General features: G+C 39.8%; 1 long non-coding RNA gene across 2 annotated transcripts; it reads left to right on the plus strand.

Moving 5' to 3' along the window:
- Positions 1 to 4156: 4156 nt before the first annotated feature.
- LOC138950350 (uncharacterized) lies at positions 4157 to 12146 on the plus strand. 2 transcript variants are annotated; one of them, XR_011450620.1, is made up of 4 exons: positions 4157 to 4335; positions 5208 to 5359; positions 7280 to 7376; positions 12085 to 12146. It is a non-coding gene; the product is annotated as an uncharacterized lncRNA (long non-coding RNA). The 2 variants fall into 2 exon arrangements; XR_011450619.1 differs by having other exon boundaries at positions 7280 to 7348.
- The last annotated feature ends 2131 nt before the right edge of the window (positions 12147 to 14277 follow it).

Below are 14277 nucleotides of genomic sequence, written 5' to 3' on the forward strand. Positions count from 1 at the left end.
ATCAGAATTTAAAGCACAACGCAATAGAGTTACCGAGTTAGTACGCCAGGCAAAAAGTAATCATTTTCATAAATTGGTTGAAGACAAAAAAGATGTTGCCACGCTTTGGCAAGCCATAAATGAAGTGTTAGGTAAATCCCAGAGAAGAAATAGCAGATTAAATAGCGCCATTTCTCCTGACAAATTCAATGAGCACTTTCTGTGTTTGGCTGATCGATTGAAACAATCTAAAAATGTAAATGAAGAAGTCGAGGGTGGGGACACCCTGTTGTTTAGACTAAAAGAATTTTGTAGTCATAAATTGAAATCACAAGATTCATTCTCTATCCCAACTATTGCCGTACATGAAGTTGGAAAATTTATAGAAAACCTTCAGAATAATAAATCCATGGGGCCTGACAAAATCCCCCCGTCGTTGCTTAAATTAGCCCTACCGTACATAGTGGAATCCCTAACGTATGTGTATAATCTTTGCATTGAACAAAATATTTTTCCTGATGCATTTAAAACGGCAAAGGTCGTTCCACTTCCTAAAAATAAAGATGTGTCTGACCCTAATAACTTCAGGCCAATTTCATTGCTTCCTATTTTATCAAAGCCTTTAGAGAAGCACATCCAGAAGAATCTTCTGAACTACATGGAAAGGTACAAATTATTTCACAACTTTCAATCTGGGTTTCGTCCGAAACATTCCTGTAGTACAGCTCTTTCATCACTATGTGATAACTGGCTATCGGCAATTAATCGTTCGGACATATCAGGGGCTGTATTTCTTGATTTTAAGAAAGCTTTTGATCTTGTAGATCACACATTACTTTTACATAAACTCGCATTGTACGTGAACAATCCCGCAACGTGTTCATTCTTTAAATCATATCTTGTCAACAGAACACAGTATGTTTCTATAAACGGTAAAACATCTCCCAAAGGATGTTTAAAGAGTGGAGTCCCCCAGGGGTCAGTTTTAGGGCCTATCTTGTTTTGTGTATTCATTAATGACCTCCCCCTTCATATATCTAATTCCAAAGTCAAAACGGAATTTTTTGCAGATGATTCGACGCTTCACACAAGCTGTAGGACTGTTCAAGAAATTGAAATTTCCTTACAGTCTAGTCTGAATGAAGTCAATAGTTGGTGTAACCAGAATTGTATGATAGTGCACCCAGGAAAGACAAAAAGCATGATTATTACAACAAGACAAAAACACCAGTCACGACCTCTTAAGTTAAATCTTTCTCTGGAATCACAACCTGTTCAGCAGGTAACGGAACATCGTGTTTTGGGTGTGATAGTCGATCAAGAATTAAAATGGCAATCTCATGTACATTATATTTGTCAAAAAGTATCCAAGAATTTGTTTCTGCTATCAAAGTTAAAGCAATATGTCGATATCGCAACACTAAAACTATTTTATCATGCCCACATCTTATCCCATATTAATTACGCATCAACTCTTTGGGATGGCGTCTCTGATATTCACATGAAAAAATTAAACTCTCTACATCGTCGGGCAGCTAAAATCATGGTAAATGGTCCACAATTATCAGCTGATTTGAAGTTAAAGAATCTAAACTACCTGCCGCTAGTTAAACAGTTACAGTTTAATAAGACTGTAATGATGTATAAAGTATATCATGGCGAAGTGCCCATCTATATTCAGGACCTATTTCACAGAGTCACCGAAAGGTACGGGTCTATCAATTTTCTACCACCAATACCCAGGATTGATTTGTTCAAAACTAGTCAAGCCTTCTCTGGCGCTATGGTGTGGAACTCCATTCCGTCTGTAATAAGATCATTAACATCACTAAAGAGTTTTAAACAAGCTCTGCATAATCATTTTATGTCTACCTAGTTGGCTATACTAGTCTTAACACGTGCAAGTAGCTGTCAACAATTGGCAAAGCTTTATGAATTACACAAATATGTTCTTTATTATATGTATTATGTGGAATGTATGTTGCGATTTTCCATCATCACTTCATCATCATCATCATCATCATCATCATCATCATCATCATCATCATCATCATCATCATCATCATCATTATCATTTACACCATATAATCATTATTAGCATTAGTGTAAACGTTGGTATCGTGTGAATTTTACCGTCGATCACTTTCCATGTGTTAACATGTTGCATGTTTCGCTTTCGATTTTATGTTGCTTACTTTGCCATTTTATTGTTTATGTTTATTTGCTTGTTTGCTTACTTATCGATTGTTTGCTGGTTCGTTCGTTTACTTTGTTTATTTGTCATGTTGCTTTACTTGTTTATCATTTATTAGATATTTGTATTAGAAGTAAGGACCGGTTGTAAGAAAAGGCGTCGCCTTAAACCTCTATCCTTGAAAAATAAAGTTCCATCATCATCATCATCATCATCTCTCTCTCTCTCTCTCTCTCTCTCTCTCTCTCTCTCTCTCTCTCTCTCTCTCTCTCTCTCTCTCTCTCTCTCTCTCTCTCTCTCTCTCTCTAATGTAAACAGGTTTACGTCCCTTTCCATACACACAGATCCAGCAGCACATTCTCCACTGAACAAGGAAATGGAATGTTGTGACGTCATTTTGTTGATGACCTTGTTCAGTTTTGACGTCATCAATCTCTTGACTTTGAAGGAAAACCAATGTTCTAAATGAATTTTCCCTGTGTTTTATAAAGACGAAATTTCACGCAAGGTGTTTTGTCCGTGGTAATGATGATGGTGGTTGATGTCGTGGTGGAGGTGACGGTGATGATGTTGTCGTCGTTGTCAGAGAGCGGCAGGTTCCTAGGGCTGTTGTGCTTAGTTCTAGTTGAACAGACTCAATAAAACTCTTGCTTTTAGTTGTTGAAGTCTTTGTTGTAGTTATTGTTGTTGTTGGAGTCGGTGTGGGCGGTGATGGTGGTGGAGGCGATGATGATGTTGTCGTCGTTGTCTGAGAGCGGCAGGGGGTGACGGCAGGTACTGTTCTGTCTTAAGTCATGAAGAAAATAAGTCCGTTGCTGATTTAGGTGTTGTCGTAGATGTTGTAGACGTTGTTGCTGTTGTTGTTGTTGGTGGTGGTGGTGGTGTCGTTGCTGTTGTTGTTGGAGGTCGCCGGGAGGTAAAGGAGAGACAGGTGTTGGTGGTGGCGGTGACGAGATGTGGGTGTCACTCAGTGTTGCTGTCTATGTGATAACTTGCTTCACCCAGATCACCTGGGCCGTGGACCGCGACATGGATCTCAGGCGGCCGGTATAGTCAGCATCATGCAGACCACCCCAGCTGAAAAAGTACCACACGATGTACTATCAGGGGCAGACCTAGTTGTGAATAAGGGGGGGGGTTCCAAATTGGAGCAGGGGTCCAGGGGCCGCTCAGGCCCCGGTGGGGTCCAGGGGCAAAGCCCTGGTGGGGGGTCTGGGGGGTGAAGCCCCCCAGATGCTGAAGGAATTTTATTTTTTTAGGTCAATCGGAGGCCTCTCCTGGAAGATAACAAGGTATCTATTCAGTAAATATGCGTGTACAAATATGTGCACCTTTGACTTTGAGAAGGCAATGTGCTATTATATATGAACTACTATTTCAGTATAACTAATCATTTCAAAAATAATTCGGAGGGGGGGTTAGCCTTTGAGTTTCTCGTCAGTTTCAAGCATGTTGCATTTGGAAGGAAGGAAAGCACAAGCGCTTTATTTTTGTACACAAAAAAAAACAACCCAAAAAAAACGGATGGGGGGGGGGGGGGGGGTTTCCGGGCACCCAGGAACCCCCCCCTAGGTCCGCCCCTGACTATAGTATACTATAGTAAACTATAGTAAATGTACCCTGTACTATAGTAAACTGCAGTAAATGTACCATGTACTATAGTATGTACCATATTGTACTATAGTACAAAGTACTTTGTACTATAGTACTGTGAAGTAAATGTACCATGTACTATAGTACTGTGTGGTACACTAGAGTACTTTGTACTTTGTACTATAGTACCGAGAGTACCCTGGTGAAGTACAAGTACCACAGCTGAAGTAAAAGTACTACGCTTACTGTAGTACTTTCAGGAGACTGCCGGTACTTTATTCAAAAAGTACTACGTATCATTGCGCGAAGGACATGCACTATTCATTTTGCAAACGTGCATGTAACATGAATACATCTGCAGAATAATACTGTTTTTATATTGATGATTTATTCAATTTCATTTTTTAGTCCTTTTGGAAACTTTTCCAAGAATGAATGTCAAGCACTTCATCTCTGCTCACACAGTAAAATGCGGTAAACAGACAACTGTGAGTTACTGTCAGCCATTTTGTTTTTTAAAGTCTGAGAGCGCGCTGTTCAACTCATGTTTGTTTGTTCACACTTGCAAGGTAAGTGAGACAGTATATATATAATTTTTGTGTCCATGTTATAACAAAAGCCCATTTCCTAATGTGAGTGCTACCTGGGATCAAACATTTGTGGGCATGTTGTAGAGAAACGTCTTGTCATTTTTGTTCATAGTTACGTTAGATCTACTCCATTTTTTCTTGTGATATTTTTAGTTAATGCAACATGCATTTATTATTTTCTGTTTGAATTGCTGCTAGAAAGTCCGACAAAATGGATAGCAAAATTATGATTGAAGAGTTGTATTTAAAACACAGTCAGAGGAGTACGGGTTGATTAGATTGTATCAACATCTTTATTTTTCTCTAGCCGAAAATGCCATTCCTTGCATTTAGATCTGTGAACAAACGGGAGGTCACAACAAACGGTTGAGGAGTAAATCAGGAAATCACAAAGTGTACATGTATCATGTGGTCGAATCTCGATCTTCCCAGTGTGGTAAGCAAGATGTGCAGTTTGTTTTTGTTTGAACACACTGTTGACTGATTTACAGCTTTGGTTTTACTTTGAAGTGTTCACCTCTAAGAGTAATACCTAATATACTGGACTCGCAACGAAATATATAAACAAATGACAATGGACAACGTTTCGACCTAAAGGTCTTCAACAGGTTAAAAAAAATGAAAACAACAATACAAATAACAAAACGACTTATCAGAGAAGATGGCGATGCGCTGTGAAGCATCGCCATCTTCTCTGATAAGTCGTTTTGTTATAAATGTATTGTTGTTTTCATTTTTTTTACCTGTTGAAGACCTTTAGGTCGAAACGTTGTCCATTGTCATTTGTTTATATATTTCGTTGCGAGTCCAGTATATTAGGTATTACTCTTAGTTTATTATCTCGCTTGCAGTCACTCCCTGTTTACTCCGTGTTCACCTCTGTTCAGCCACCCGGTTCTCGCCCAGAGTTAGATCTACGTCCAGTCAACAGATAAGAAGTGAATCACAGTGGACGCAGAACCATTCAATTGAAGTTGGCAGAATAATTTCTCAACCCTAGCTGGTAAGTTCTATGTAAGTTTATGTGATCATAGATTGTACACATGTATGTTAACTACTTCGGGGTCTCCACTCAATGATAATGTATGAAGTATGCGCGCGTGCGTGTGTGTGTGTGTGCGGCGTGTGTGTGTGTCCCTAGTATACTATGTGTTTGTGCCTGTCTATGTCCCTGAGAGAGTTGATGAACGGGGAAACGGACGATGGGAGTCATTGTGTATAGATCTACCGACATCATTTTCTCTTCACAGTTTCATCTTCTACTGCTACACTTTCAGTAGATTATACTGCTGCGCTATCAGTAGACGATTTCTGATTGCATTTGGTCTTTGCAGCTTCCCAACAGAATACCACAGAGCACGTTGGAGTGAAAGCTACTACGTCAAGTTCATGAATATCAACTACAGTAGCTATAAAAATCATTTTTTCCGTTTCTTTGTGAAATGGGGGCGCCATATGTCCATTAATTGCATATTGAGCATTATATGCATAGAATGCATTCTATGCGCATAGAAGGCATTCTATGTTCTTAGAAACATTATATGCGCATAGAATGCATTGTGTGCATAGAATGCATTCTGTGTCAATCGTAAATTTGTATCTGAACAAAGAATTTATTTGTATAACATGAAATATTATTATATAAATGCTATAGAATGTAGTTCTATACATTGGATTCAATTCTATACTTACAGGATTTGAATCTTTGTTACAGAGTAAGATTTCATATATTTGAATTTGATTCTTTGTTTAAAAAAAAAGTAGTTGAATTTAATTCTATTGCAATAGAATTAAATTATATCTGTAAAATGCATTCTATGGTGATCACAGAATGAATTGCGGCGCGGCACATAGAATGCATTTTGCACAAAGAATAATGTACACATGGAATACATTGTGAACATTTCATATTATTGTGTACACAAAGAATCAAATTCTGTGATAACTGATATATCAGTATTATCACAAACTAATCAATTCTGTAACATAGAAATGAATTTTATAACAGGGAATTTTGTTCTATAACATAGAATTCTTTCAATGTAAAGAATGTCATTCCCTGTTATATAATTCAATTCGACGTAGAGAATAAACATTTATGTTATACAAATGAATTGTTGGTTCACATACAAAATGCATAATACTAAAGAATACATTCTATGCACATAGAAAGCATTCTATGCAAAGAATGCTTTCTGTGGGCAGATAATGCATTCTAGATCTATGCACAAAGAAAGCTATTTTATGCGTATAGAATGCATTCTCTATGCATAGAACACATTACATGCATAGAATGCACAATATAGAATTAATAAACACATGGTGCCCCGTACTCAGTTGCTTTTCCTAATACATAAAACAGTGTCACTAAGAAATGAACAAGGAGAAAAAGAAAGAAAACGGTCATATTTCCTTTTGTGTTATCTTTTGGTGCATGGGTTCATGGGGGGTTCAAATCCTGTAACCGACTGGTTCACAGTGTACCGCGACATTGCTTCGACCACCAAATGATGCTTACATACGATTGCATTGGCGTGCTCTCTCTCTCTCTCTCTCTCTCTCTCTCTCTCTCTCTCTCTCTCTCTCTCTCTCTCTCTCTCTCTCTCTCTCTCTCTCTCTCTCTCTCTCTCTCTCTCTCTCTCTCTCTCTCTCTCTCTCTCTCTCTCTCTCTCTCTCTCTCTCTCTCTCTCTCTCTCTCTCTCTCTCTTTCTCTCTCTCACACACACACACACGCATACACACACTTCACCATTCTAAATCATTTCACAATGATGTGTACAGTTACTCTGTGTGTGTGTGTGTGTGTGTGTGTGTGTGTGTGTGTGTGTGTGTGTGTGTGTGTGTGTGTGTGTGTGTGTGTGTGTGTGTGTCACAATATAATGGCTTGACAGCTGTTCAAGTTGCCTGTTCAATTTCTGCGCAGATTCTACACACACCTCACAGCACCTTGATGAGGACTGACGATGGACTTGTGATGGTTTAATACCCTGCTGTATGTTGAACATCACAGTGCAATAATGGTTGGGTGGTTGTCTTTTATGAGAAAGATTTCAATTGATACACTCCCCCTTTTTTTCTTTCTTTTTTTTTCTTCTGGGGGGGGGGGGGGGGGGTCCGGGTGACTGACTGACTGACTGAATGACTTTTGAGTTTTAATGTCCTCTTAGGACCAATTGGCCTATCTTGGGACAAGTAGGGGTTATATGCTACGTGGGGTGGGGGGCAAAACGCTGAAAATACATACAGAAAAAGAACACATACGATCGTGTTATAGTTCTGGAAAGCTGTTGTTGCGGTATTTCAAAATGGGGGTTGAAGTGAAGATTTTTGGGGGAGTTGTTGCCTTAGTTTACGCCGAGTATGGTTGGTTAACATGAAGGGGTATGGGGGGGGGGGGGGGAGTGCGGATTGACAGTTGAGGATAGGGGGTTGCGTGCAGTTGGTTTATATTTTGTGTGGGTTGTTATTGTGGTGTTTTTTCTCGCATGAACTAAGTATGCTCTTTAGAAGTTGAAAGTGTTAAAAACTGACTTTGACATTGATAACAGAATGCGCTAGCAAAATAATGCCAAGAAAGCACCTCAGCTCAGTTAAAACCGGGCCTTGTTTTTTGTCATCACAACTCGAATACTTTTACACAGGGCAACTTTTTTGTCACCAAAACCACATTTTGGAATTCTAAATGGGAGACGGGGGTGTTCTTACCCCGTTCAAGCCAATTAAGGTCATCAATGTCATCAAGGTCATAACTTGTGAGCCAGGTCTCACGGTCAAAAGGATTCAATGAATATTGATCTCTGCCAGTCACGTTTTTGTTTGAGAGTAGTGTGCACGAAAGACAGACAGACACTGAACAGACAGACGGAGGCACTGCAATAAAAGTCTGAGTAAACACATACGCTAGTGTTTCCCCGATCACTGATCTGCACGGCTTAGCTCGGGAGTCTCTTTGGTCCACCACTCTTAGTCGTGCCCCCCCCCCCCCCCCCCCTCTCTCTCTCTCTCTCACTCTCCCCCCTTCTGCTAGGATCCTGCGCGGTATGCACCCTACCTGATGGTCAAGTAGCAGCCATGTCAAAAGTGTCATGCACTCAATATTCTCCAGCAAAAGAAGGTGACACCCCATCTTTAGGCAGTATATATATGTGAATAATACCATACCCCCCACCCGGATACGTACCAAAATTCAACAGTCTGGCTGCCGAGTCAATATCAGTGTGCCAAGTCAGAATTTCTTTTTAGAATATACTTTCCGCTTAAAACTTGAACCTCTGGTACTGCCTGAGAAACTTTACTTCCATCATGTACAAACGTGAAATCACTGAAACTCTGAACAACGAACACTGACTCGGTCATTGTCACCCTGATAGTTGCATATTTTACATTTGGGAACTTCTAAAACTGATCCGGCGAAAGTTGCGTATGGAGTTCCTGGCTCGATCTAGAAAGAACGTACATTTTATATTTGAAATAAAAGTATAGTTTGGAGGGGGAAAAAAGGTAACAAAACAATTTGATAAAAGGTGTATGGTCAGTTTTACTTGCTTACCAATAGCCATATCATCTCTCTTTAAACATACGAATCCTGGGACTGTCTGTAACATGTTTTCACACACACAAAATTCATGGAGAGAAAAATGAAGGGAGCTAGGGAGAGAGGGGGCATAACAGTGAGGATGTACTGATCGGACCTCGCGGCTTCAGTAGCTGGCAGTCAAGGATCCAGAGCAATTCTATACACAGAAAGCACATCACCTACTCGCCGTGTACCAATAAAAGTTGTTTCATTTTTTTGCATCAGGCTGAACCAAGCGACCCTAATGTAATCATAGCAGACGACATGTGATCGAAAATGTGTCATGTGACTTAGCAGCTGACAAATCTGTGAAGAAAAGAAGCGTTCGTTGCGATTCGTAATGGCGACATTCGAGCGAAGTTCCTGTTCTTATTGAGCAGTTTCTCTTCTTTCATAATAATGGCTTTACTGGTTACTAGAGAGCACCGAGTCATTGCAGTCGTATATATGTTACAGTCAAATCGGGAAATCAGGTATTTCACGAGAATGTCTGAAAGTTTAGGCATTCATGGTAAATACCTGGTTTGATCAGGCAATTCCGGAAATGACTGAATTTTTTTAGGCACTATCAGGAAATGACTAAAAACTACTTGTGCAAATTTCCCGTTTTGCCTGACTGTTAGGCAAAACGGGTTGTTCTGAGACCTTGTCTGTTTTTACCTCGCCTGCCTTGAGCATGAATTTCTCTTCTAGCACATTGTCTATTCATCGTTTTCCCCATTTCACTGAGTTCGGAGTGATTGCAGTTTGTTTTTTTACGGGTGCAGGTCACTACCGCGAGTGTAACACTATCACGTGTGTAAGACTACGAGCACTAATTTATTGTCTTTCTTTATTTGGTGTTTAACGTCGTTTTCAATATCGTGACGAGGGAAAGCGGGGAGATGGGATAGGGGAAAGGGGGGGGGGGGGGGGGGGGGATGGGATAGAGCCACTTGTTAAGTGTTTCTTGTTCACAAAAGCCCTAATCAAAAAATTGCTCCAGGGGCTTGCAACGTAGTACAATATATGACCTTACTGGGAGAATGCAAGTTTCCAGTACAAAGGACTAAACATTTCTTACATACTGCTTGACTAAAATCTTTACAAACATTGACTATATTCTATACTAGAACCACTTAACAAGGGTAAAAGGAGAAACAGAATCCGTTAGTCGCCTCATACGACATGCGGGGTGCAGAGAAATAAGGATGTGGAAAAGAAGACTTTTGGTAAGTGAAATAAAGGTGATGGATCCAGTCAGGTAGAAATAAGACAACAAGAAAAGAATTGGAAAACTGCAGGGAATAGTAGGGAGAGTTTTCTTGGAAGGAAATATAGGTGAAAGGACTGGAAAGGCAGAAATAAGACAAAAGAAGAGAAGAAACAGAACCGTTAGTCGCCTCTTACGACATGCTGGGTAGCATCGGGTAAATTCTTTCTAGTCCCAACCAATATGGGACTCCCCCTAACCCGCGGGGGGTACGAATTTATTGTGATTTTCTCGTAAAGTTCGGAGTGATTGGAGTTTGTTTTTACATAGCCGGCCTTGAGCACGAATTTATTTTGAGTTTCTCGTATAGCACATTGTCTTTTTACATTTAGTCAAGTTTTCACTAAATGTTTTAACGTAGAGGGGGGAATCGAGACGAGGGTCGTGGTGTATGTGCGTGTGTGTGTGTGTGTGTGTCTGTCTGTGTGTGTGTGTGTAGAGCGATTCAGACTAAACTACTGGACCGATCTTTATGAAATTTGACATGAGAGTTCCTGGGTATGAAATCCCCGAACGTTTTTTCATTTTTTTGATAAATGTCTTTGATGACGTCATATCCGGCTTTTCGTGAAAGTTGAGGCGGCACTGTCACGCCCTCATTTTTCAACCAAATTGGTTGAAATTTTGGTCAAGTAATCTTCGACGAAGCTCGGACTTCGGTATTGCATTTCAGCTTGGTGGCTTAAAAATTAATTAATGACTTTGGTCATTAAAAATCTGAAAATTGTAAAAAAAAAAATAAATTATAAAACGATCCAAATTTACGTTCATCTTATTCTCCATCATTTTCTGATTCCAAAAACATATAAATATGTTATGTTTGGATTAAAAACAAGCTCTGAAAATTAAATATATAAAAATTATTATCAAAATTAAATTGTCGAAATCAATTTAAAAACACTTTCATCTTATTCCTTGTCGGTTCCGGATTCCAAAAACATATCGATATGATATGTTTGGATTAAAAACACGCTCAGAAAGTTAAAACAAAGAGAGGTACAGATCTAAAGCGTGCTATCTTTCTTAGCGCAACTACTACCCCGCTCTTCTTGTCAATTTCACTGCCTTTGCCATGAGCGGTGGACTGACGATGCTACGAGTATACGGTCTTGCTGAAAAATGGCATTGCGTTCAGTTTCATTCAGTGAGTTCGACAGCTACTTGACTAAATGTTGTATTTTCGCCTTACGCGACTTGTTTTTTTCCCCCAGTTTACGACCCCAGCCATTCAAAGTTTTATAGTAGGCTTCTGTGCTGAAATGCTTTCTGACTCTCACCAGAAACACAGATTGTGAGCGGTAGGCATTCTCCGATAATGCCTGGCAGCCTATTTCAGTCAATCACCGATAGTGCCTAAACAATTTCAGTCATTTCCGGATTTGCCTGATCAAACCAGGTATTTACCGTGAATGCCTAAACTTTCAGGCATTCTCGTGAAATACCTGATTTCCCGATTTGACTGTAACATATATATATCTTAATCAAGTTGATGTCTTTTGTGCAGTACGCTTCATTTAGTTGTTGCTTGTCTGCGTTTGTGTTTTCCACAGGCACATGCGCAGCTCTCTAAACACACCGCAACCCCCCCTCCCTGTACGTTGGTCCAAGCGAAGTTCAGTTGTATGATTTACTCCTTGATTTTATTTGTTCTGCTGCATTAGCATTGCCTCGACAACGTAACAGTTCGCAGCTGTTGTTGTTTGTTGTTGCTGCTGTGTATGCAGATGCAACCTGGCTGTTGGAACTGTTCTTTCTCAAAGGTGTTTTGACAGTTTTTCTTTAGAATTCGTTTTTGTTAAGTTTGTTGCATATATATGTACAGATCTTCTAACTGTATGCAGTTTTGATTAACAGTTATATATTTGATATAATTACTCACTCTTTAATTATTATTTTGCAGGTTGTGAAACTGCAAAACAAGTGGGAATGATTGGGAGACTTCCATGGGTGTGCACCACATGTTTGACAGTGAACATGTGAGCATTAAAGTTTTCACCCTCTTTTGTAAATCACTCGAGAGACCAATATAATCTTTTACATGGGAAAGGATAATCCTTCCAGGAAATATATCGTAGGTAATACATAAGTGTAACAAAACACAATTGTGCACAGAAAGGAGCCTGGTTTTATTACAGCAGCACATACAAGTGTAGGATGCAGTATAATAAGTATCATGTAACAGGTTCAGCAGATGTTTTGATTTACGGTACGAGAGTGTTTAAAGAAAGGGAAGGACAGTCGATTTTCAACAAGTTTGAGTGAAAACGTGCTAAGGCTGCTTTTTGACTCACATGCGTAGCAAAAGTGAGTCTATGTACTCACCCGAGTCGTCCGTCCGTCCGTCCGTCCGTCCGTCCGGACGTCCGGACGTCCGTCCGTCCGGACGTCCGTCCGGAAAACTTTAACGTTGGATATTTCTTGGACACTATTCAGTCTATCAGTACCAAATTTGGCAAGATGGTGTATGATGACAAGGCCCCAAAAAACATACATAGCATCTTGACCTTGCTTCAAGGTCAAGGTCGCAGGGGCCATAAATGTTGCCTTAAAACCAGCTATTTTTCACATTTTTCCCATTTTCTCTGAAGTTTTTGAGATTGAATACCTCACCTATATATGATATATAGGGCAAAGTAAGCCCCATCTTTTGATACCAGTTTGGTTTACCTTGCTTCAAGGTCAAGGTCACAGGAGCTCTTCAAAGTTGGATTGTATACATATTTTGAAGTGACCTTGACCCTGAACTATGGAAGATAACTGTTTCAAACTTAAAAATTATGTGGGGCACATGTTATGCTTTCATCATGAGACACATTTGGTCACATATGATCAAGGTCAAGGTCACTTTGACCCTTATGAAATGTGACCAAAATAAGGTAGTGAACCACTAAAAGTGACCATATCTCATGGTAGAAAGAGCCAATAAGCACCATTGTACTTCCTATGTCTTGAATTAACAGCTTTGTGTTGCATGACCTTGACCCAAGGTCAAGGTCACATGTATTTTGGTAGGAAAAATGTGTAAAGCATGTGAGTCGTATGGGCTTTGCCCTTCTTGTTTGGTGTTTACAGCTCAGTCCTTTCTGAAAAGTTGAATGGTTTACCTCAAATTTGGCATGAAATTCAACATTATCTATGGCAAATCCGTGCACCGAATACCAGATGAATGCATGTCAAGAAGCGTTTGAGCAGAAAGCGAAAGAAAGCGGTGAGTGTGAGAACTTTATGGCCAAGCACAGCCATGCAGTTTTTGTGTCTCAGTGCATGTAATGCTGTATACATGAGTTGTTCTTGTGTACTGGTGACAAAAAGGGGAAATACAGATCAAAATTTAGATTTGTAGTTTTGTTTTTGAAATATAGCTTTTCGTAAAGCAGAAATACTGTAGTATCTGATTTACAAAAGAAAAAATCACTGGTTTACATAGTTCTTAGATAATCTACCGTATTTGACGGACCACAAGCTGTGAATTTTTTTTTTTAAATCGCATTGCGGCTTATAAAAAGATGCGGCTAAAAGGTTACCTAAACTTGAATATTTCACCTGATGGAAGTCGCCGCGGATTTTCATTTCGCTCGATTAGCGATTACTGGTACTTTATTAGCTCTCTACTCAAGACTGCGCTTTTCTCTTTCTTTCGCGAATCTTCGTTTGTCAACAAGTCGTCGTGACAAGATAGCGTACAGAGAAACACCGGATGTATCAGGATCTCGCGCGCGCGAGATTTCGTTTTTTTGTGTCTCGCGATAGTTGGAGGAGCGAGAGCCGCCATGTTGTGTTTTCGTCTGCTCGAAATGTGCGCAAAAGTCGTAAATCATCCCCAAAAAGCTTATTCCGGGCGGGACTACATGTGTGTGTTGGTTACAAATTGTGTGTGTGTGATATTTTTCTTCAAACTTTTTCACTTTTCTTCTTTGTTTCACTTGTTTATTCTCGGAGCCGATTTCGCCAAATATACTTTGCCTGGTTGTTTTGATTGATTGACACGATCTGATTATATTTTTTTCGACGGCGGCTAATATAGTGACGCGGCCTATACGTGGCTCGTCCCAATTTTTTGTTAAAAGTCGGGGGTGCGGCTTATAAAACGGTG

The sequence above is a fragment of the Littorina saxatilis genome, linkage group LG16, assembly GCF_037325665.1.
Source record: "Littorina saxatilis isolate snail1 linkage group LG16, US_GU_Lsax_2.0, whole genome shotgun sequence".
Lineage (NCBI taxonomy): Eukaryota > Metazoa > Mollusca > Gastropoda > Littorinimorpha > Littorinidae > Littorina > Littorina saxatilis.